We start from the raw sequence: 22,873 nt of genomic DNA on the forward strand, positions 1-22,873 counted from the left end.
TTTGAACCATTTTTTTGAAGACATCGAAAATGATATGATTGTCGGAAGGACAGACTCAGCATACAGGAAAGTCAAAACAACCTTTGGTGACATTAAAAGCAACGGTGGTAACATTAAGAGTGCAGCGGCAATTCCACTGTTAAATGCAGAGGAGAGAGCAGATAGGTGGAAAGAATACATTGAAAGCCTCTATGAGTGTGAAGATTTGTCTGATGTGATAGAAGAAGAAACAGGAGTCGATTTAGAAGAGATAGGGGATCCAGTATTCGAATCGGAATTTAAGAGAGCTTTGGAGGACTTACAGTCAAATAAGGCAGAAGGGATAGATAACATTCCATCAAAATTTCTGAAGTCATTGGGGGAAGTGACAAAACAACAATTCACGTTGGTGTGTGGAATATATGAGTCTGGCGATATACCATCTGACTTTCGGAAAAGCATCTTCCACACAATTCCGAAGACGGCAAGAGCTGACAAGTGCGAGAATTATCGCACAATCAGCTTAGCAGCTCATGCATCGAAGCTGCTTACAAGTATAATATACAGAAGAATGAAAAAGAAAATTGAGAATGCGCTAGGTGACGATTAGTTTGGCTTTAGGAAAAGTAAATGGACAAGAGAGGCAATTCTGACATTACAGCTAATAATGGAATCAAGGCTAAAGAAAAATCAAGACACTTTCATAGGATTTGTCGAACTAGAAAAAGCGTTCGACAATATAAAATAGTGCAAGCTGTCGGAGATTCTGAAAAAAGTAGGGGTAAGCTATAGGGAGAGACAGGTCATAAACAATATGTACAACAACCAAGAGGGAATAATAAGAGTGGACGATCAGGGACGAAGTGCTCGTATTTAGAAGGGTGTAAGACAAGGCTGTAGCCTTTTGCCCCTACCCTTCAATCTGTACATCGAGGAAGCAATGATGGAGATAAAAGAAAGGTTCAGGAGTGGAATTAAAATACAAGGTGAAAGGATATCAGTGATACGATTCGCTGATGACATTGCTATCCTGAGTGAAAGCCAAGAAGAATTAAATGATCTGCTGAACGGAATGAACAGTCTAATGAGTACACAGTATGGTTTGAGAGTAAATCGGAGAAAGACGAAGGTAATGAGAAGTACCAGAAATGAGAACAGCGAGATACTTAACATCAGGATTGATGGTCACGAAGTCAATGAAGTTAAGGAATTCTGCTACCTAGGCAGTAAAATAACCAATGACGTATGGAGCAAAGAGGACATCAAAAGCAGACTCGCTAAGGCAAAAAAGGCATTTCTGGCCAAGAGAAGTCTACTAATATCAAATACCGGCCTTAATTTGAATAACAAATTTCTGAGGATGTACGCCTGGAGTACAGCATTGTATGGTAGTGAAACATGGACTGTGGGAAAACCGGAACAGAAGAGAATCGAAGCATTTGAGATGTGGTGCTATAGACGAATGTTGAAAATTAGGTGGACTGATAAGGTAAGGAATGAGGAGGTTCTATGCAGAATCGGAGAGGAAAGGAATATGTGGAAAACACTGATAAGGAGAAGGGACAGGATGATAGGATATCTGTTAAGACATGAGGGAATGACTTCCATGGTACTAGAGGGAGCTGTAGAGGGCAAAAACTGTAGAGGAAGACAGAGATTGGAATACGTTAAGCAAATAATTGAGGACATAGGTTGCAAGTGCTACTCTGAGATGAAGAGGTTAGCATAGGAAAGGAATTCATGGCGGGCCACATCAAACCAGTCAGTAGACTGACGACCAAAAAAAAAAAAAACAGGCTGGTGCGGACAAATGCAGACTGACTAATTGGAGGTCTTTACTCGTTATAATGCCTCGCGCATTCATGTATCACTGTGCTAGTGTGATTCATGAGGAGAAAAGGTTCTACGTTAGCAGCAATGTCATTGGCTGCGTTACTTATTAATACGTGGATCGGCGGAAGCAGAATTTGGTCCGTCTCTATGGCAGCGCTATCTTGTAGTGCAGAAGAGACGGACGAGCGCTGCGCCTGCGCTGTTACGCTTAGCGGGGCCCGCTTTAGTGGGAAAGTTGTGTACACGCTGACTACGCGGAACTACGTACACAACACTTTCGGTATTGCAAGTAATATAAAACTGGTTTTACTATAGTCCAACCAGAATTATACACTTGAATACATAACTTGGTACAGGTGAGCACGTAGGTGCGAAACTGTAGTCGAAAGACAATGTATCAATAGCAAGTTAAGCTAAAAAAATGGTTCAAATGGCTCTGAGCACTATGGGACTCAACTGCTGTGGTCATAAGTCCCCTAGAACTTAGAACTACTTAAACCTAACTAACCTAAGGACAGCACACAACACCCAGCCATCACGAGGCAGAGAAAATCTCTGACCCCGCCGGGAATCGAACCCGGGAACCCGGGCGTGGGAAGCGAGAACGCTACCGCACGACCACGAGATGCGGGCAGTTAAGCTAAAGCGATGGTTCTCAAACGTCTGTTCTTGATGAATGGGGCGAAAGTGGAGCGGCAATCGAAGAGCTGCACAGCGTCGGCTAGAGGGCACTGTGGTCAGCTTGGATCATCCGCTCTCGTAGCGCCAACCTACTAGCTTTCACCTACACTGCGCCATCGTAGGTATCGATACCACACTCTTCACCTCTGCTTGTCTTTCTTTCTGCTCTCCTTACATCGTTTGTCACGTGCTATTTTGCTTAAAATGTACCAGAATTCCATAATTTTATGTAGTTCGAAGTTTCCAATTTTATTTAAGTTTAACGTTAATCTCATTTTCGCCACTTTGGCGTTTCTTTCGCTTAACCCTCTGCCCATATTCTATACTCATTAAAGTGATTGTTCCATCCTATAGATCATGCAACTCTTTCTCACTTTCCCTGAGGATAGCAGTAGCATTAGCGAATACTGTCATTAGTATCCTTTCTCGCTGAATTTTAGTCCTACTCCTGAACCTGAGTTTTACTTCTGTGATTACTTCTTCAATGCATGGAATGAACAGTAGGCCCAGGAGCATTTCGTTCTTGGTTTTCCATTACCATTGATCCCTCTAGTTTCTTGCACATATTGTATTTCACACTTCTTTCCTTAGAACTTACTACCATTTTTCTCAGAATTTCTGACATTTTGCGCCATTTTACACTGCCGATAGCTCTTTCTAAGTGATTATGTCTAGATTTTTTTTGTCTTGGTACGATTATCTTGGTACTATTACCAAGAATATCGCCACGACTGTCTCCTGTCTGCCTTTATCTTTCTGGAAACTTAATTCATCTTCATTTAACAGATCCTTAATTTCCGTTACTTACTTTCTTTCCTGCTTCTTATGTGTCTTTGATATGTGAATCATCTGGTACGAACTGCGGTAGGATCTGTGCCACTCCCGTGCTGGGCGTAACACGACACGCCTGAGGAATGCATTAACTCAATAGCCGCACGGGCTTTGTGCTAAATACGAACTGAATACGGCGATCAGCGAGAGTACCGCCACCAGAGGTTTACCCGTCCGACTAATTTGCGTCGATTCAGCCCACCGGAAACGGACCGGGAGGAATACATGAACAATCGCTTCTGGATTCTAGCTGCGCGCCGCAGTTTAATTGAATGCGTATGGGGTCTCTCGCAGTTCGTGTGATTGCATATGAATGATGGGCATTCAGCGGGCCGGTATGTGCGATCACGATGCCTCCTCACGGCCAATTATAGCGCTAAATCCAGACGTAGGCGGAATCAAGTACGTTGGGTGATTCACGGGGGCGGACTGGACACGCAACTTGATGCGCGTTTCTCGCAGTAACTGGAACGTGCAGTGTGTTACTCTTCGAAGGAACAACGTGCGGCGATTTTAATAGAGACGTTGGTTCCACTTTTCTTGTTTTACTGTATCCTGGTCAATATCTCTTCAGTAAATGATGGTATGGCTGCTAGACACCCACGGGAGCTGTACCGTGGTCTGGTGGCAGTCCTGTTTTACGCCCCTTCGAAGACTTGTCTTTCCATGAAAAATATGCATAAATCTCTGTCGTGTCATTGACTAACTATGTCGCATACTGGCTGATTACTAGCTTTTATTACTGCTTTTGAAAAGAAAGAACAGTAGTAACAGTGACCTATAGTTGTTCCTGATGATGAAAGTTATAGAAACATACATAATGTGTTGCGTCTGTAACAGACATAATATCGAATATAAGGAAATCCATCCTTCAACTTTGCAGCAAACAGCAGAAAAGGATGATTTCACTAATTGTGATAAAGTCCTCTCCGGCCGCTTTGTTACAAATAAAGCAGTTTTCCGTTGGGTGATGCATATTTATCATGTTAGCTCGTTTTTTACATGTGATAAGTCTCGTTTCGGCAATACGCTATTTTCAAGTAATTCTGCAGTATATAGTATACAGCTTTTATATACAAAATTATAAAAATAAAAGTTTGATGACTTAATTTTATTTTCGTAGATTCTTACCTTTCAGTTGCCACAAAGTACCTGCTGAGACTATTTCTCAGTTTCGCTGCCGTTGAGGCTTGTCAGAACTCTATGTATTTTGTGTACCTTTTTATTTGCACTTATATTCTTTTGACAGAACAACCCACTGCAGGGATACATATATGTTTAACGTGAATTTACAACTCATTTTCGCGGAATTTCAATGACAATACCTACATCAAAAGTCGTGTTATACTATGTGTTCCAGTGATATCTGTAATACCTGGATGTAGATCCATAGAGGTAAAAAAAAGAGACTCCTTATGACTGTTTCTTCTTCATTATTCCTGTCGTGTGCACGCAACAGCTGTTTTAAGTACTAAAATTATAGTTCTTACGTGAATAAAATAGTGTCAAGAAGATAATTTTGAACGTGTTTCTGTTCTTGAATGCGTATTTGCTCTAGTAATACGACACAGCTCGTCTGGATAAAGTAACTGGTTTATAGTTGATATGTTCCGAATAACCAAGAAGAGAAGGGTGTGATGTGAAAAGGATGCTTTCGTAACGCATTTACTTCCACTTCTGCTGTATTTGTGTCGATAGCAAATGAAGCTGAAGTCTAAAACCAGTGCTTGTTAGCTTACTAGTACTGCTTCTTGTTCGTAACATATTCAGCTCCCAACTAGTAACGCACAACAGTCTTAATTTTCAAATTTGCAGCAGACGTACGTGTTCTACCTTAGCCCATAAACGTGTGCAATGAGGAAAGAAGAAAGGCATGCTATCGTATCTTGTGCATGTCCACACAGTGAACGACTGTTGGAACGTCAACGAAATAGAACTGTGTAGGGGTTGATAGGAAATCAAATGTGAAGTGACGGAAATAAAACCATTACAATAAAAGTAAACAGCGCACGCATAATTCGTATACACAAAAGAATATTACTTTAACTGCTTCACTTACGAATGAAATGTGATTCGTTTAATCCTTAGCTTACGATTGGATAGATTAATACATCCTAAACGACGCGAGCTTGCCTTTCTGATGAAACAACTACGTCTCCACAGAATCAAAGCACCAGATGCTATCTGGGATACAACCACGGTCGAAGGTGAGCATGGGATCAGAGTGACGTTACGGGGAAAATGGTTCAAATGGCTCTGAGCACTATGGGACTCAACTGCTGAGGTCATTAGTCCCCTAGAACTTAGAACTAGTTAAATCTAACTAACCTAAGGACATCACAAACATCCATGCCCGAGGCAGGATTCGAACCTGCGACCGTAGCGGTCTTGCGGTTCCAGACTGCAGCGCCTTTAACCGCACGGCCACTTCGGCCGGCACGTTACGGGGAAGTACCACCGCAGTGAACCATGGACGTATAAATGCGGCGAGCTTAACGCCTTTGGGCGGCATAAGATGGTGAACGTCGGCATCAAGTTTCTGATGTAATGACAACTCCCTTCTTTTTTATCTCCATGTGTAGAGCTCTGACCTCAGAGCATGGTACCTCGGCATGCCTGCAGGTTCATGTCATCCGGATCGTCCGCCATGTTGTAAATGGACAAAAAATATCCACCGATCTGTGCGTGATAAAGAATTATTTAGTTATGTCTCGCTTTGTACTTTATATCAATATCCTATAAATAAGCCTCATGTGCGAGCAGAATCGAAAAGTACTTTCATTTTATGTTCTCGTGACGTTTCATAGCAGGCTTGTTGTAATGAAGCAACAAATTAAATACGAACAGACTTAGCCGGCACATTCAGACAGCTGGAGTTCGATAACCCTACAGTTTGTGTTTTCGCGTATTGTGCAAAGCCATAATGTTTGTTGAAATTCCACTGTTTCGATCTATATCTCGGCGTCGAGAAGGCTGAAATTTATCCCTTTACTTTTAGGAAGTCAATAGAGTTCTCTATAAATTGCTTGTTTAAGTACCGTGTGTTCACTAAGAATTTTGTCTGGATATGCATCTGTGTGTATATAAATCTCGGGTTCTTCAAGGATATTCATTATGGTTCCTTTGGACAAGCAATGTAGAACATTCAGTGTATTTTGTATTTCTTCTGCTCTGTGTTCATTGTTACTTAAATGTGTGTGAAATGTGGATTGATTAGTTCCATCATTTCGCTTGTGTTCTTTAAATCTAGTAGAGAAGTTCCTACTATTTTGTCCACTGTAAAATTGCTTACAAACATCACGTGTGGTTTTATAAATTCATCAGTTCGAGAAATTTGGGATATTCTCATGGCTGCATTTTCGTTCGAAAGCAACTTTCATCTACGGTTTTATGAATGTGTTATTCAGTTTTCATCAGATTAGCCCAATGTGTAGTAGGTAACGTTGGTAGGTGTTTTAGGGATTTTTTTCTCTTATCAGCGTTATTTTTGTATTTATGTTTTGTGTTTTTGGCTGTGTGCCGTCACTGCTATGACACAGATTCTCATAAACTTGCATTTTTTAAATCGTGATTAATCCAATTACGAACTTAACCTCTTGACGCTAAAGCAACAGAGGAAGAAATATGAACATTACGTTACAAAGCACAAGAGAATGCTTTTAACCACGCAATAGTACTTAGAATATACGATCAAAAACAAGGTAGAAATCAAGTAGTAGTCTTAATTACCATAAGGTAACAACAGAATCTCTTCTTTTATTGGTAATTTTATTATGCGAACCACATTGTACTTTCAGCAGGATCCATTAATACGTTAGTTAATAGTAGAATCAATTTCGGTACCAGGTGAACTAAAGTAGTTAATAGTGCAATCTATTTCGGTCTCTTGTGAAACAATATTAAGGTTCATGTTTCTGAAGTTTACCACCACAGAACATCACAAATCACCATTATATTACCACTTCCTCCACTTTCGTAAAAATGTATCAACACGCTTACGTGAGCCTTAAAATTTGAACCTAGATCAGTCGAGTACGCGGAAACACTGTCTGCTGTGCTCGCACCAGAAGAAAGGGGCTGAAGCACGTGGTAAGAGGACATTGTTACGTGAGCATGCTCAGAAACATCAGCCCCCTTTTTGTTTCCCTTGTAAGTGGACAAATGTAGCTACAATAGTTCAAGCTGTAGCGTACTTGCCAGCTGGCTGGCGTGAGAACAGTACGTGGAAAAATCAAGGAGATCCGGTATCAGGGGAATTTTGATCTGCCTGGAGGCCATCACAGTTATGAAGTCAGAAGCTAGTTGTGGAATGTCTACTTCATCCGTGCTCTTGGTTACCAAGTTAGCATCCGAAAGCATACAATATGTCCTTGACGTAGACTTGTACGGAACTGGTCGCAAGTCATAATATTCTGCTACATCAAAATTAGCATCGGAATAATTTTCTCGTACCTTGTCAGACACTGCGGCGTGTACACTGAGGAATAAGCTGAATGGAGACGCCACTACTACAGAGCCTACGTGTTGTATTGAGAATTATTGCCCTTTGTGTACAGTGTAAGAGCGTCCAATATACTCTGCTGTACCTGAGATTTGCCGGAAATGGGGAGATTGTATCTGAGTAACAACATCTCTAGTAAGCTCGTAAGTCACTGTTGATTACGGCTTCTTGAACAACCTCTCCAAGTAACGAGCGCTGTGCAGGCAACAATGGGGCGTCGCGTGACCTGTCACAGCGGCGCGCCACGATATATGGTCTGCTGAGGTGAGCCGAGCTAGAGGGCCGGCCGGCGTCGCGACGCCGAGGACGGCTCCAGCAGGGGGCGGGCGGCCGCCGAGGGGCGCGGCTACCTGCAATCGCCCTGGAGCGGCGCGCTGCTCCGGCAGCAAAACTGATATCTTAGGTTCATGCTTCTTTCTCAGTTTCAGAAATTGGTAATTTTTGCGATCTTTCTAGACCGTTAGGGCGTTTGATTATGTAGTTCGTGTTGCATGAGTAGAAAAACTAGAGTTTCATGTAGTTGACAGCTTTACACACATGTTCTGGTTAGTTGAAAGAATGTTGGAAAGGTATAGAAGTTTTGTGGATGGGGAGGAATCAAAAAGGGAGCCACACAGGTTCAATTTTTGGTTTTTGTATTTAAATTCCCTATCGTGGCTGGCTGGCAGCAGCATATGCGCTGTTCTTCAGCCGAAAGACATAGAACAAACAGTAAAAGACATTTAAAAATAACAAAGGCGAAAACATGGTGAAAATAGATACAGAAAAGGGGGAAAACCATGGAAGACAATAGGCAAAAAAGGGGCGACTGTAAAATAGAGATAAAAACCGTAAAAAAGTAACACACACAAAAAAACCACACACTGGCACAGTTAAAAGAACACAAGGCGCAGTATGACCGGAGCATAAAAGTATCGATGGATGGCGTAGCACACAACAAACACTGACAGTAACACTGAGTACAAGGCCAGCACACAATTAAAATCACACCTCTCGACGCACAGGAGAAACAACACTAAACACAACACTGACGTGGCACACTGACGATCACCAAAACGGAGGATCTGCCAGGCGCAAGCAGATGAGGGAGAAGGGAAGAACGGAGGAAGGGGAAGAGAGGGGGAAGATGGGCAGGGGGCGCGCCAGAGAGGGCCAGGTAGGAAGCGATGAGGGGGGGAAAGAGGCAAGGGTGGGGGCAGGAGCTCAGGGGGGAGGGGGGAAGGAGGAAAATCCGCTCTAGGGAGAAGGCAATTTTTGGTCCAATCCTATCCCTTTTCTATGTGATTTCCCTGGAACTTAACATTCGACAAGCAGAATTGGTACTTTTTGCATACGATACTAGTGCTTTAATAAATACCATTAGAGAGAAAACAGCAGAAGAGATTGCTAATAATGTTTTACAAAGAGTGGTTTGATGGTTGTCTGAAAATGGACCATCCCACAATTTTGAGAAACCACTTCATGTTCAATCCTGTACAACAAACTCTAGGACGACACCGAGAAAGCAGCGGCCTCTAGGCGAAGAGAACATAACCACCACGCCGTCTGGTCGCAGCTAATTGAAATCTAGCCGATTTACCAGGTCTACAGCAGTGACTTATGAAGTACATTGTTTCATTTGTATTAGGAATTGTATACGCTGAAGAGATTGCATATGTTTCCTGTCACCCTTTGCTTGCGACATCCCACTGTAAATTTCTCAAAGTTAAGTGTTCTCATTTACCTCATAGTAACAAATATGTATTAATACGCTTTGCTTGAGAAAGCAGGTTTCCCAGGTACCCTATCCTCGACGAGTAGGCAGGACCCAACAGTTTACCCGTCCCTCTTCGATAGTGGTGTTTACACGTTAACACTACAAGAAACGATGATGTTTGTTACCCATTATTAAAGTTGTCAGTGGCTCAGAATGGATTTAAAAGTGCATTTGCCCAATAACATAAATGTCCGACAGGTAACAAAGCATGTTTAAAATCTAACTAAAATCATTTCTCCTGGACAGCACCTTCTATTCCAGAACGTATTCATTTGTGTTACCACTAAACATACGCATATAACGTCAAACAGGCTCATTCCACAGATTTTCCATTAAAGAATCATTAAAATTTTCTATGAAACTTGTGACTAACTGGCTAATTAACTACCGGACGTATTAGTCAGAGGCGATCTCACCCGTCAAAGCACGTCAAGGATTCCACCCTGACGACATTATACTGGAAGGGGGGGGGGGGGAGGCCGAAGATGAGCTCCCAGTTTACGAAGCTGTTAATTTGTACCCGTATCACATTTAAACGTGGGAAACTGCAGATGATGACCACGTTTGAGTATTTATGATGCTGTATGTATTCGTATTCTGTACTGGATATAAGGACGTTGATGCCGACACAGAAATTTCAGCACGGAACTCTCACTGATGATGATGGGGTCCCATACTCTGGGGAGCGTAGGGGACGATGCGGGAGACCCTCACCGCCGACTAGGCAATGTCCTAGCGGAGGTGGTTTGGCATTGTCTTCCTCCGACCGTAATGGGGATGAATGATGACGATGAAGACGACACACCAACACACAGTCATCTCGAGGCAGGGAAAACCCCTGACCCAGCCGGGAATCGAAACCGGGACGCTGCGCGGGGAATAGGAATGCCACATCAAGACCACAAGCCGTTGACCGACTTCTCATTGGCACAAGAAAAATAAATGGTATTGGGCTACATTTGATCCCGTAACTGACATAGTAACGTATTTCGAACTATATTTTTGCAATTACTACACGAAAGTTTGACGAACGTCTTGAACTTTTAGGTAAGATCCACCAAGATTTTTACTTTGTACAAAAATAATAAATAAATTCCTCAGCGCCTTACTTTCTATTTTGACCAGAAAAAGAACTCTTCCTTAGAAGAGAACTTTTACCAATCTGCCTTACTGACTGCACCCTCTAAGTATATATATCTCGAAGAGAATGTCGCCTTCCTTCCAGGGATTCCCCTTTCAGTTCCCAAAGCATCTCCGTAGAACTTACCTACTGGTAACAAATCTAGCAGCACAACTCTGAATTTCTCCGATGTATAAATGCACAAAGAAGCGCTCGCCTCTGTATCACCGTACGGAGGCAATTGCGTGCATCCGTGCATCCGTAGCGTGCTAAATCTGAATGACTGAGCGAAAATACATGTCATGGTAAAGGAGGTGATGCTACGGAGTACTCCAAGCTACGTCACACTGTTATAGAAACCTCAGGGCCAACTGAGCAACTTGCTTTTTAAGTACTGCATTTCGAGTGAGAGTAGGAACAGTTTGTACTTTCCGATGCATGCGAATATCGAGATTCAAAAACAGCCTACGCCTTTTACTACTTATTAGTTGACAGCTGCGACTGTAAGAATAGTTACAGACGAAGAGATAGGCATAATAGAACTTTGCTACCCCTTCTGATGAGCTTGCTTGGTGAGGACTCCGGATACAGTACTAAATAGAAATAGTACATAAGCTATTCATTGAATTTAATTGAAGTTACTCAAAATTCGTTCAATGAATCTTACCTTGCCTCTGTTGTTTTCGACAATATGACTTGTGCGTTCGACTACCCTGAGTGAAAATTGACGTTTACAAATGTAAATAATGTAATTGACTCTGATTTCTAATCACGTATGGTTGTCTCAAATAATACCAAATAATTCAGACTCTTTACGCGTAGTACCCGCATTTCACAAGCCTTCGGCAGATTCAAACTCTATCGATTTCGCCTTCTTGTTTTCATGAGTATCGGCCGTGAACAGCAGTTGATAGCTACCAGCGTTACTTACGAAGTGATTTATACGTGTTGTGATTACCATCGTTATTTAATATCATGGGCGTGGCCTTCTTGGAAATCGTCACTTCAGTTACATTCCTAGTAATACATCCCACACGCATGTACTTTCTTTTGCAGGTGTAAACATTAGTTTTGCCTACGTAAACTCGTTATCGGTGTTTAAAAGCACATGTGTGGGAAGAGCGAATATTACGAACAAAATATCTGAAACGTGAAAAATAAATAAATAATGTATCAATTAAAAATTGAGTACTGTAAACGATCGTATCGACGGTAACTTTTTATTTTACAAGCGATCGCAGACGGATGCTTTTCCGTGATTAAAGCAGCGTTATACGATCATTTATATTTTGCTTAATGTAAGACTCATTGTAAATTTATTGTTCATGTGTAATAATTGAATGTAGTGATACTACTCAATATTTGTTTCATTTTATGTCGAAAGTCACTCTCAGCTAAACTGCGTCTTGATATGGTGAAAGGTTCCGTGTTCATTAAATGCACTTAGACAGTCCAGTACGAACCATTTCTTCGGTGGGTAAACGTTTTTGAAGTCCGAATAAAAAAGTTTTCATTTGAAGAGATATCCACTGTCGAGAAAAAGAATCAGAAGGGACCTTACACACAAAGCTATTGTGAAGCGCCCCAAGTAAGAGAAATGAATTAAAGAAAATTATTTATTTCAGAAAGGATTTAATTATTTTAATTCGTGTATCTCAGTCCCTAGTATTTATGAGAGGTTTAAGTCATACGTACAGAACAGGATTTAAACTCTTATTCTTCCCTTATTTTCAATATTTAGCAGCCGCTATAGTGAAGAACATCTATTGTGATAAGTCTCTTGTTTTCCTTTATAGAGTTCAAATTTCGACCTTCTTAGAAAGTAAGGGGCAACGTGTTGCATGCGCACTTTCCTTATTATTCCAGTTCCCTTATTTACTATTACATTCTGCGACGAGTTTTATAATTTAACAAATACCATTTGACGTTACTTTCTTAAAAATGTCATATCATAGTGTTGTGCCTATTTCAAACAAAATTTTCTGTAATTAAGATTATACCAACTGTTGTATTGCTGATACTCCCCTAGTAAGATCATCAAGAGCTACGAAACACAGAATACATTCACAATAGTCTAGGGCCATTACGGATTTCTTTTCGGCGTACTTTTCACTGTGGTACTGTTCACTGAAGCTTAAGTAAGCTGTTGGTAGTCCAGTGTAGGGAAAAAGAGGCTAATTGAAACCCAGTGGTGGCCGTGCCAGGCTGACTACTCATGTAAGAATACTGTATTAATAATCTAGACTGCTAACAGCAGACATAATTTGAGTTACTACTCACCTGAGTCTCTGGAGAAGTATCAGAAGGGATCGGATCCAGTGCCGTCGCAGACCAGGTTACAGGAGCTCATGGAACTGAAACCACAAAGAGAAAACTATATTACCTAACGTGGTAATTAAAAAGGCTACCTCATTTAATATTACGGAACAAGTGAAGGAATCTGGGGAATTAAAAGCATATTCTGAAAACCTACACCGTTAGCAAGAGTTGTGAAGTGCTGATGGAGACACGGCGGCGCCGTTCTTGGTTCTGCCAGCCCCAGCGCCGCGTTCTGTTAAGGCTAATCATAATCAACGCTCCATTCAGCCACGTGGGGTAATCACTGCCTTTCTGTGACGTCTGGCCGCATTTGTATTTCGCGTGTACCGAAGCGCCGCTAGTGCTCAGCAATTCAAAATGAGCGAACAAAGCGCGGCAGACATGCCGCACCATTTCTATATTTGGATTTGTCATCATATTGATTTGGAAGCAAAGCTTCAATGTATTTCGCCCAGGGTTCTGCCCATCGAGGCTAAATTACACACTCACGCACATGTAAATATACACACTGCTGTGCAAAACTTAAGGACGAGAGATACAGTATTACAGACATAAAATATTGGAGACTCTGTGTGGGAGTGAATGAAAGTGAGCGAGGAGGTTGCTAGAGGTCTCCCTGTTGAGTACAGAAAGTTGGACGTGATATGGCGTTATGTCAGCGTGATTGCAGTCCAATTGTGGCTGGCCCCGCAAAACGAGGCGGGCCAAAGAAAGTGTATGTCAATCAGTGGTCAGTTACAGTGCACTGCGGTGTTGTTCTTCATTGCAACATGGCCTGGAGGCAACATTTATATTTCACTTGTGCAAAAATCGGCGGCCGGTGTAGCTGAGCGGTTCTAGGCGCTTCAGTCTGGAACCGCGCGACCGCTACGGTCGCAGGTTCGAATCCTGCCTCGGGCATGGATGTGTGTGATGTCCTTCTGTTAGTTAGGTTTAAGTAGTTCTAAGTTCTAGGGGACTGATGACCTCCGATGATAAGTCCCATACTACTCAGAGCCATATGAACCATTGGGCAAAAATCGACGGGAAACTCGAAGGGCGAAGTGTTACGAGTGTAGCCCAGGAGTCTGGTTTTGCTCGCAGCATAGCTCCACGCTGAAGGGGGAAAGTTTCGAACCACAGATGCCGCTGCCCGAAATGGAAAAGACGGTGCAACATTGTCAACTACAGCACCAGATAGCCACTAAATTGTGCGCGTGAAACAGCTTATCGAACTGCAACCACATTTGGTTTGCTCGTACCCACTACTTTAATCGCACCGAGCGTAGGTTGCATTCGTTGAGGAGACGTGTGGCACCATGTTCATATGCACCAATGATGATCCAGCAACTGTCAACAACGATGGTGGAAGAATTGAGCATATCTGGGATGGCTTGCCACATGCTGTTCAGAAAAGATCTCTACCTCCATCGTACTCTTACGGAATTACGACAGCCCTGTAGGATTCAGTTCCCTCCAGACTTGTGTCCACGTGGAAGCATGCGGCAGAGCATGCTCTGTCGTTTGTGATAATCACACACTCTATAAAGAACAATGTCCCACATTTCATAATGTCTCGATGTCCATCATAAATCGCAATGACTTCAGCGTAATTATTGTTTGAGATTAAATTGGCATTTCTCTTCCTCTCACTGCGTATTTCCTTTAGTTATCTCTTGCACTATACAATATCTCTTCTTTCTACGCATGGTCCCAGTTTCATCGAGATTGGCAGTGACGCATCACACGAAAGTTGCTTTCATCCTTAAGATTTATGAAACAAACCTATGACTAAGATTGCCGAAAGATGAATACGCTTCCTGTGGTGTGGCGACAGGAAGGGTGGCCGGTACCCTCAACCACTCACAATGCCAACACGCAATTAACACGTCGGCCCCGTGATGACATGGGATAAGGCCATGAGAAAGGAGAGGAGCAGCTTACGGAAATCTGTGACGCTGTTGTAACTGCCCTGAAAGGATCTATACCAGTTAAATACACTGAACCGCCAAGGAAACTGGTATAGGCATGCGTTTTCTGGTACAGAGATATGCAAACAGGCGGAATACGGCGCTGCGGTTGGCAACGCCTCTGTCAGACAAAAAGTGTCTGACGCAGTTATTACATCGGTTACTGGCCTAGAATGGCAAGTTATCAAGATTTACGTGGATTAAGGGGCTCCGGAAAGGCTCAAAATCATGAAAAGTTCAATTTTTACTTTTTTGCGTTTTCTGAATCTGCAGACTATTACCTTTTAATAGATATATAATTTATTCAATTCCGAAGACTACAACTATTTTTAAATTTTTTTTGAAATGTGTTCTACATGGGCGTGACCCACTGTGGCGCTGTTAAACTGCTGTCAAATGGTGTTATTATTAACGTCCGTGTTCATCAGGTACATTTTAGTGATGTGAGATAAAGTATGTGTTGTGGCTAACCTGTGATGGTTCAATATATATCGATGGTGTGATTGTCGATTGTTTCATGTTTATTTACTCTGTCGTTATCTCGAAAATATTCGTAATTAATTCTGTTTCTTGAGTCTCTGTTTTGTTGAAGTATAATAATGAGTAAAAGTAAAGTTATTAGAAATCCTCTGAAGGCTTTTAAGAAAAGGAGGAATGTTGGAAAGCCAAAGGTATGTGTTATTACTGTAAACAATAAAGACGATAACCAAGTGAGTGAACCTAACCTCTCAAGTACACCTGTCCATAGCAGTCAAAGTGGGAAAGAAAACACTTCACAAAAGAAGATTGGTTCAATGAGTGAAAACTATGAATGTTTTATGGGCGAATCGGATGTGAATGAAATATTTGATATGTCGGTTCTCAAAGGAATTTTTTCAAACTGTGTAAGATGTATTCATTGTAGTGAAGTTGGTCTGGAACTCTCCATAATAAAGCACGTAGGACTTGCTAGTGAAATACAACCGAAATGTGATAAGTGTTCATACATGACCACCTTTTGGAACAGTGTTGCAGTAACTGCAACTGAAGAAAATGGTAGCAAAATCTACGAACACAACAACTAGCGATGCTTGCTTTAGACAAGGAACGCCTTCGGGCTACAGACAGGGCCGTAAAGAGTCTAGAAATACAAGCAAGAGTAAACAGGAGGAGGAACAAGACGAAGCTGGAGGAGGAGTTTGCAGAGGATGAAGATAATCCATCCTATGGACCGGGAATGCACTAAAAAGTTAATCCAATCTTTGTCGCTCGATTCCCAAAACTTTTATTTTCTCATACTAATTACATGTTTTCTAAGGATCTTCCAAACATATTTGCTTCAAACTTTCAGTAAATGTTACACAGTACCTTCTGCATAATTTAACACAACCTTTTTTTTCCAAAAAACTGTATATTTTTGAATATATAAACAGAAAATTGCAAGAAAATGTTGTGAATTTTCATTACAATTGAAAAAAAATCATCTTTAATAACTGAACTAAAATTTTGTAAAATCCCTGTGTTAAGTTGTAGCCCATATTCCAATAAATAATCTGTAAAAAGTTCAACTTCCTACCTCAAATACTTTGTGAGGAAAGATGTAATTTATAAGCGTTATTTTAACATTGCAAGTATAGGACGTTCCGGAGCCCCTTAAAACGTGCCGTTAAAGCCGGCGCACTAGCTATGGGACACAGCACATCCGAGGTAGAGATGAAGTGAGGAATTTTTCGAACGAGCATTTCACGAGTGTATCTTGAACATCAGGAATCCGGTAAAATATCAAATTCCGGGATTTCTGCGGCCGGTAAGAACCCCTGCAAGAACGGGTCCAAGGACGACCGAAGAGAATCGTTCAACGCGACAAGCGTTATCGAGAGAGCGAGCCATTCAACGAAATATCATCGATACGGGGTTTCAGAGCCGAAAGCCCTCTCGTGTACCCTTGATGGCTGCGCGAAACAAAGCTTTACGCCTCGCCTAAGAACGTGAACACCGACATTGAACTGTTGATGACTGGAAACATGTTGACTGATCGGACGAGTCTCGTTTCAAATGGAATCGAGCGGACAGACGTGTACGGGTAGGGAGACAACCTCATGAAACCATGGATCCTGCATGTCAGCAGGGGACTGTTCAAGCTGGTGGAGGCACTATAATGGTGTGGGGCGCGTGCAGGAGTGAAATGAGACCCTCTGCTACGTGACACGTACGTATGCATCCTGTTCGATCACCTGCATCCATTGTGCATTTCGACGAACTTGGGCAATTCCAGCAGGAGAATGTGACACCCCACACATAGAGTATTGCTGTAGAGTGGCTCCAGGAACACTCTTCTTAGTTAAAACACTTCAGCTGGCCACAAAACTCCCCAGACATGAGCATTTTTGAGCATATCTGGGATGCCTTGGAACAAGCTGTTTAGAAGAGATCTCCACCCCAGTTGTGCTCTTACGGAATTACGACAACCCCGTAGGATTCATGGCGGCAGTTCCCTCCAGCCCTAATTCAGACATTAGTCGAGTCCACGCCACGTCATGTTGCGGCAGTTTTGCGTGCTCGCTCGGGCCCTACACGATATTAGTTAGGTGTAACAGCTCCTTTGGTTCTTTAGTGTATATTTTTAGAGTTTGCGATAATTGGTGAGACTGACATACATTTCCCAGACCTCTTGCTAACAAATACAATATACGACGTACTTTTCGAAGTAGAAGCGTTTTATCATATTCATGAGTAATATAACAAATTAATACCATGTTTTCCAGTTAATAAAGAAACCAAAAACTATTCTAAGGCCGCAAATATACTGACTACACTGTGGTGTTTGTTCAGTACGTGGCATATTTTTCTATTTTTGTCCATATATTCCTTTCACTATTTATTTTAAAGTTTTGTTTTTTTCTGCGCCACTCGATAAGTTCTGCCATCATTTCTTTCTTAATTTTAGAAAGCAGAGTACTGAACGCCTACGTCCTTGCCGCAGTGGTAACACCGGTTCCCGTCAGATCATCGAATTTAAGCGCTGTCGGTCTGGGCTAGCACTGGGACGGGTGACCATCAATCCTGCCGAGCGCTGTTGGCAAGCGGGGTGCACTCAGCCCTTGTGAGGCAAACTGAGGAGCTGCATGATTGAGAAGTAGCGGCTCTGGTCTCGGAAACTGACATACGGCCCGGAGAGCGGTGTGCTGACCTCCTGCCCCTCCACATCCGCATCCAGTGACGCCTGTTGTGAGGATGACACGGCGGCCGGTCGGTACCGTTGGGCCTTCGTGGCCTGTTCGGGAGGAGTTTAGTTTTGTTTAGTTTAGAGTAGTGAACCGTGAACACCTACCAAAGAAAGAAAGACGAACTGAACACACAAACAGTGAGCACTAACGGCATGTGGCTGATTAATGAATCTCTGTCAACATACAATTGCGAATATGGACAGACACATGTATTGGCATTATTTATAATATTTTGTGGGCCATCAACACTGTTTCACGGCATTGCTACAAATAACTACAACCATTATTGCCTACTCAAACACGTGCAACATGACCAGCAGCGCGGCCACAACTACCGAGCTGCACACGTCCTCTCTTTGCGGCAGTGGCAACTACTGCACGTCCCAAACGAGCTTTCCGTGGAATCAAAATTTTGAGGAGTTGACAATACGTCGACAAGCGTTCTCAGTCAATCTTTTGGCGGCTTGACACTATTATTGAACGTCTGAGTCGCCACTTTAGATACGCTGTGCGCTTTACTTTATCTGTAACTTAGGGATGTCACGTTAACACCCTGTGACGGTAACTCAGGTAAATAATGAAATAATCTTACGGCATTGTTGGCCGGGATGTCCTGTTCGGATTCGGCGGGTAAGTGTAAGTCTTATTTCAGTCGATGCCACGTTGGGCGACTTGCTGCCGATGATGAGGATAACACAACGCCCAGTCCCCATGCAGAGAAAATCTCCGACCCGGCTGGGAATCAAACGCGGACCCAGCGCATGGGAGGCAGCCACGTTACCACTCAGCTAATAAGACGGACGGAAGCTCGTTTGAAACGTACAGTAGTTACCACTCCCGCAAAGAGAGGACGCGTCCAGTCGATAGTAGTGGCCGCACTTGATGGTCATGTTGCGCGTGTTTGCGTAGGCAATACAGGCTGTAGTTATTTGTGGTCCAGGGGTAGCGTCTTTGATTCATAATCAAAACATCTTCCGTCCCGGGTTCGATCCCCGCCACTGCCTAAATTTTGATAAATAATCAGCATTGGCGGTCGAAGACTTCCGGCATAAGAAGTCAGCCTCATTTTGCCAACGGCCTTGTCAAAGAGGGCGGAGGAGCCGATGGAGGTTCAGGGCACTCTCTTGTCCTAGGGGTGGGAAATTGCCCCTAAAGGCGGAAGAATCAGCAATGATCAACGACATGAGGATGCAGAAGGCTATGGAAACCACTGCATTAAAGACGCGTAACGTGTATCCACAGGACATGTGACCTGTAATTGAAGAAGTGTCATGATGACCTCTCCATTGGCAAAAGATTCCGGAATAGTCCCCCATTCGGATCTCCGGGAGGGGACTGCCAAGGGGGAGGTTACCATTAGAAAAAGATTGAATAATCAACGAAAGGATAACGTTCTACGAGTCGGGGCGTGGAATGTCAGAAGCTTGAACGTGGTAGTGAAACCAGAAAATCTGAAAAGGGAAATGCAAATGCTCAATCTAGATATAGTAGGGGTCAGTGAAGTGAAGTGAAGGAAGACAAGGATTTCTGGTGAGATGAGTATCGGGTAATATCAACAGCAGCAGAAAATGGTGTAACAGGTGTAGGATTCGTTATGAATAGGAAGGTAGGGCAGAGGGTGTGTTACTGTGAACAGTTCAGTGACCGGGTAGTTCTCATCAGAATCGACAGCAGACCAACACCGACAACGGTAGTTCTGGTATACATGCCGGCGTCGCAAGCTGAAGATGAACAGATAGAGAAATTGTATGGGGATATTGAAAGGGTAATGCAGTATGTAAAGGGGGACATAAATCTAATACTCATGGGCGACTGGAATGCAGTTGTAGGGGAAGGAGTAGAAGAAAAGGACACAGAAGAATATGGGATTGGGACGAGGAATGAAAGAGGAGAAAGACTAATTGAGTTCTGCAACAAGTTTCAGCTAGTATTAGCGAATACCCTGTTCAAGAATCACAAGAGGAGGAGGTATACTTGGAAAAGGCCGGGAGATACGGGAAGATTTCAATTAGATCACATCATGGTCAGACAGAGATTCCGAAATCAGATACTGAATTGTGAGGCGTACCCAGGAGCAGATATAGACTCAGATCACAATATAGTAGTGACGAAGAGTAGGCTGTAGTTCAAGACATTAGTCAGGAAGAATCAATACGCAAAACAGTGGGATACGGAAGTACTAAGGAATGACGAGATACGTTTGGAGTTCTCTAACGCTATAGATACAGCAATAAGGAATAGCGCAGTAGGCAGTACAGTTGAAGAGGAATGGACATCTCCAAAAAGGGCCATCACAGAAGTTGGGAAGGAGAACATAGGTACAAAAAAGGTAGCTGCGAAGAAACCATGGATAACAGAAGAAATACTTCAGTTGATTGATGAAAGGAGCAAGTACAAACGTGTTCTCGGAAAATCTGGAATACAGAAATACAAGTCGCTGAGGAATGAAATAACTCGGAAGTGCAGGGTAGCTAAGACGAAATAGCTGCAGGAAAAAAGTGAAGACATCGAAAACGATATGATTGTTGGAAGGACAGACTCAGCATACAGAAAAGTCAAAAAAACAACCTTTGGAGACATTAAAAGCAACGGTGGTAACAGTAAGAGTGCAACGGGAATTCCACCGTTAAATGCAGAGGAGCGAGTAGAGAGGTGGAAAGAATACACTGAAAGCCTCTCTGAGGGTGAAGATTTGTCTGATGTGATAGAAGAAGAAACAGGAGTGGATTTAGAAGAGATAGGGGATCTAGCATTAGAATCGGAATTTAAAGGAGCTTTGGAGGACTTACGGTCAAATAAGGCAGAAGGATGGATAACATTCCATCAGAATTTCTAAAATCATTGGGGGAAGTGGCAACAAAACGACTATTCACGTTGGTGTGTAGAATATATGAGTCTGGCGACATACCATCTGACTTTCGGAAAAGTATCATCCACACAATTCCGAAGACGCAAGAGCTGACAAGTGCGAGAATTATCGCACAATCAGCTTAATAGCTCATGCATCGAAGCTGCTTACAAGAATAATATACAGAAGAATGGAAAAGAAAATTGAGAATGCGCTAGGTGACGATCGGTTTGGCTTAAGGAAAAGTAAAGGGACGAGAGAGGCAATGCTGACGTTAATGGAAGCAAGGCTAAAAAAAAATCAAGACACTTTCATAGGATTTGTTGACCTGGAAAAAGCGTTCGACAATATAAAATGGTGCAAGCTGTTCGAGATTCTGAAAAAAGTAGGGGTAAGCTATAGGGAGAGACGGGTCATATACAATATGCACAACAACCAAGAGGGAATAATAAGAGTGGACGATCAGGGACGAAGTGCTCGTATTAAGAAGGGTGTAAGACAAGGCTGTAGCCTTTCGTCCCTACTCTTCAATCTGTACATCGAGGAAGCAGAGATGGAAATAAAAGAAAGGTTCAGGAGTGGAATTAAAATACAAGGTGAAAGGATATCAATGATACGATTCGCTGATGACATTGCTATCCTGATTGAAAGTGAAGAAGAATTAAATGATCTGCTGAACGGAATGAACAGTCTAATGAGTACACAGTATGGTTTGAGAGTAAATCGGAGAAAGACGAATGTAATGAGAAGTAGTAGAATTGAGAACAGCGAGAAACTTAACATCAGGATTGATGGTCACGAAGTCAATGAAGTTAAGGAATTCTGCTACCTAGGCAGTAAAATAACCAATGACGGACGGAGCAAGGAGGACATCAAAAGCAGACTCGATGTGGCAAAAAACGCATTTCTGGCCAAGAGAAGTTTACTAATATCAGATACCGACCTTAATTTGAGGAAGAAATTTCTGAGGATGTACGTCTGGAGTACAGGATTGTATAGTAGTGAAACATGGATAGTGGGAAAACCGGAACAGAAGAGAATCGAAGCATTTGAGATGTGGTGCTATAGACGAATGTTGAAAATTAGGTGGGCTGATAAGATAAGGAATGAGGAGGCACTATGCAGAATCGGAGAGGAAAGGAATATATGGAAAACATTGATAAGGAGAAGGGACAGGATGATAGGATATCTCCTAAGACATGAGGGAATGACTTCCATGGTACTAGAGGGAGCTGTAGAGGGAAAAACTGTAGAGGAAGACAGAGATTGGAATATGTCAAGCAAATAATTGAGGACGTAGGTTGGAAGTGCTACTCTGAGATGAAGAGGTTAGCACAGGAAAGGAATTCGTGGCGGGCCGCATCAGACCAGTCAGTAGACTGATGACCAAAAAAAAAAAAAGTTATTTGTAGCAATGCCGTGAAAGACTTTCAGCTTTTACATCGTATTAACAGGAGAGTGAAATTGTGTTTCCTTGCCACATAAACTTGAAGCCACAAAAGGTTTGCTGAAACCGTTATTCGACAAGCCTGTGAGACTACGTTGCAAAGTACGTTTTTCATGGGCCTAGCATCTTCTTTAGTCTTATTTCTCTTGCTAATCATCGAGAGAGAAGAACACACTCTGGCCGAGTTACGGTTATGAGTTCGTAATTAATTGGCAATCCCGTAAGTTCTTTGTAGACTGGTAATTCAACACTGCTATGGACATTCTTGTTTCCCGCCATACTCTCCATAACCTATAAATTCTCTTTCTTTGTCTTCTATGTGCTTTTGCTACTCACGATTGAAGATTGAGTAGGGTGTACGTCAGTAACACGTGGTCCTGTATTTGTAAGCTTTCAGCTGTTG

General features: G+C 42.5%; 1 protein-coding gene across 1 annotated transcript in view; it reads right to left on the bottom strand.

Annotated features, from left to right (window-relative positions):
- The window catches only part of LOC124624573 (acid sphingomyelinase-like phosphodiesterase 3a), a 1,195,211-nt gene that overhangs the window by 723,338 nt on the left and 449,000 nt on the right, over window positions 1-22,873 (bottom strand). Inside the window, exon 2 of the mRNA XM_047149115.1 lies at window positions 12,982-13,056. The gene's annotated coding sequence lies outside the window, so the exon portion shown is untranslated. The remainder of the gene's footprint in view (window positions 1-12,981; window positions 13,057-22,873) is intronic.

The sequence above is a fragment of the Schistocerca americana genome, chromosome 1 (assembly GCF_021461395.2).
Source record: "Schistocerca americana isolate TAMUIC-IGC-003095 chromosome 1, iqSchAmer2.1, whole genome shotgun sequence".
Taxonomy (NCBI): domain Eukaryota; kingdom Metazoa; phylum Arthropoda; class Insecta; order Orthoptera; family Acrididae; genus Schistocerca; species Schistocerca americana.